The following is a 3381-nucleotide window of genomic DNA, read 5'->3' as shown; positions in this document are numbered from 1 at the left end:
TGGAAAAGTTCCAACTATTATTATTGGAGGTTTTGAATTTCCTCTTCGTACTGTCAAGAAAAAGTATGATATTCTTATTGTTGGGGATGTTCATATCCCGGTTGAGGTAACTTAGTGCTATTCGAAATTTCTCCAGTTCTGTGTTATTCGGAATGAGTTTATTAACAAGACTTGATCAACCTTGTTAGTGGATTCATTTTGGTGATCATGAGATGGATGAAACTAGAAGGCACAACCTTCTGTACCCTCTGTTTACATTCTGTTATTTAGAATAAATAAAGCAAAAATAGTATTATCTGTCTGTTTTCTGAATTATCCGTGCAATAAAAAATATCCCGAAAATAAAAGTGCTCCAAATGCCCTGCAAATTTAGTATGATTTTTTATGGAATATTTGAGGATTTTAGGCACTGAAAACACTACAGGGGGCAAGCACCTGGCCACGAGGGTGGAGGGCGCGCCCACACCCCCTAGGCGCGCCCCCCTGTCTCGTGGACCCCCGTTGGCCCCCTCCACTTATTCCTGCACCCACACACTTCATCTTCCTCCCAAAAAAATCCCCATCCAGCTCAAGCACGAGTTCTAGCTCATTTTGCTGATATTCTCGATCTCTGTGCTCAAAGCTCCATTCACAAAACTGCTTTGGGAGATTGTTGCTTGGTATGTGACTCCTCCATTGATCCAATTAGTTTTTGTTCTAGTGCTTTATTCATTGCAAATTTTTGCTGCATAGGTGACTCTGTTCCTGAGCTTGCATGTCAAATTTATGAGGTCCCAAGTAATTCTAATGCATGATATAGGCTCTAGGCACTTGTAGGAGTAGTTGCTACCAATCTTGTTTAGTTTTATTCACTTTTATTTTGAAGTTACTAAAAAATTCAGAAATTTTTTAGAAAAATAAATATGTCTAGGAGAATGTATCAAGGTGGTTCCTCAATAAAGAAAGGACCCAGGCGTGCTATGCGTGAGCAAGATGATGAACCACCAAGGGATGCCGAAGTGCGAGCTTGTGAGTAGCCATCAGACGAGTTTCTGGTCAAAGCAGGCATTAAGGATGAATTTGATGCATATGTGCGTAATTCCGATCTTGAGGACTTCTTACAAGATAAGTGTCCTCAGTACTATCAATTGACTGATTCATTCGTAAGAAGCTTTAAATATAAATCTTCACGTAATTCTCAGGGTGTCTTGTTTGATATTTATGATAAATCTTACACCATGGACTTAGAAGATTTTACAACCGCTTGCAAACTTCCGCAATGGGGCAATGTTAATGACCCCCACAAATCTGAATATAAAGACTTTCTAGCTAGTATTACTGTGGGAGAATCTAGGGATATAGCACAACCTACCATAGGGAGCATTCATTTTCCTACTATACATTATTTTGCTCTCTTCATTGGTAGATGCATTAACGGTAAAGATGAAGCATGTCACATGTGTGTCCCTAATCTTTGTGTCCTCAAGAGTGTTGTGTTAGGTAATAAAGATTACAACTTGGGGGCAATTGTCGCATGTAGGTTGCATAATAATGGTATGTCTGGAGATTTATTTGGAGGGATTTATGCGACCCGTGTTGCTAATTATCTTGGTATAGCCCCACGAGAAGGGGATATGGAGTTGCTTCCTGCTTATTTAGATTATGACGCGATGGTCAAACATCGTTTTCTTTTGAGGAACGAACAATTCCTCCAGTATCGACTAATCGTTGACAGACATAGCTCTGTCCATGTTACTCTCCCTGCTCCTTTCCTTTTTGATTACCAGGAAAAACGAAGATATGTTGTTACCAGGGAGGAGGCAGCTAAACACGAAGGGAGAGCGGAGGCGGCTCGCCAACATGCCGCAGCTCAGGATGCATTCGCTGCTGCATCTCAGTACGACCCCAGTTATAACTACGGATATCAGCCAGGCTATCCTTGGCATTAGACCAACTTAGGCCAAAAGCCTAAGCTTGGGGGAGTACGTATTTCTCACCGAATTTACATTCATGTTCACAGACTATTCTAGTCGTCGGTGCTCATACTCTTTCATTGTATTATCCATGCTAGTTTAATTTCCTTTTTCTAGCTTTCCTCTTGTGTGTTTGATAAACCTTAAGAAAAACCAAAAAAATTATGTAGTTTAATTTCCATGCTTGTAGTAGAAATTAAAATGAAAATCCAAAAAGATTTCTCGTTCTTCTTCTTGCTTGTTGGGAGCTTTCCCGTGTAAATAGTTTTATTTTCTTTTCTTTCCTTTGGGGGTCGAGAGTAGAAGACCATATTGAAAATGTTTAGTGGCTCTCATATGCATGATTGTTTATTTAACTTGGAGCCCATATTACTTTGTCTTCTTTCTTGAGTTGAATGCTTGCAGATTCCAGCTTAGTCCAATGCACGTGCACTATTATTATTATACACACCGTTCGGTCGTGCAAGTGAAAGGCTATAATGGCGATATATGATGAACTGATTGAGATGAGAAAAGCTGGTATGAACTCGACCTCTCTTGTTTTTGTAAATATGATGAGTTCATCGTTCCTAATTCAGCTTATTATGAAGTAAACATATTTGCAATGACATTTAGAGATTATAGTTGCTTGTGCCATGCTTAATTACCTATGAGTTATAATGGTTTACCTTGTGTGCCAACATGCTATTAAAATGATTGTGATGTGGTATGATGGGATGGTATCCTCCTTTGAATGAATTGAGTGACTCGACTTGGCACATGTTCACGCATGTAGTTGAAAACAAATCAACATAGCCTTCATGATATTTATGTTCATGGTAGATTATATCTTACTCATGCTTCTACTCGGTGTAAATTAATTTTAATGCATGTTCATGACTGTTGTTGCTCTCTCAGTTGGTCGCTTCCCAGTCTTTTGCTAGCCTTCATCTGTACTAAGCGGGAATACTGCTTGTGCATCCAAACTCCATAAACCCCAAACACTACTGGAATCAGCTACTTTGCCATCTGCCAGCTCTTTGCCGTCTGCTAGCAGACGGCAAAGAAGCTCTTTGCCATCAGCTACCCAAAAGCAGATGGCAAAGAACTGGCTGATGGCAAAGAAAGTCTTTGCCATCAGCCAGTTCTTTGCCGTCGGCTACCGGACGGCAAAGACTCTTTGCCGTCGGCTAGCAGACAGCAAAGAGGGAGGGTGCCCCACTGAGGAGCTGCTTAAAAAATACTTAACGCCCCCCCCCCTCTTTGTCGTCTGCTAGCAGACGGCAAAGAGCAAAAAAGCGGACGGCAAAGGGGCGGATGGCAAAGATTTAACATATCTAACGGCGCGCCCCACCCCGCCCCTTTCTCTGTGTTTCTCTCCCTGGTCCCACACGTGCGCCGCCGCCCGGTCGCCCCACCACCTCGCCGCCCCACCGGCCCCCCGCCCCGT

Source organism: Triticum dicoccoides, chromosome 3B (genome assembly GCF_002162155.2).
Source record: "Triticum dicoccoides isolate Atlit2015 ecotype Zavitan chromosome 3B, WEW_v2.0, whole genome shotgun sequence".
Lineage (NCBI taxonomy): Eukaryota > Viridiplantae > Streptophyta > Magnoliopsida > Poales > Poaceae > Triticum > Triticum dicoccoides.
This window is presented reverse-complemented; position numbering follows the sequence as displayed.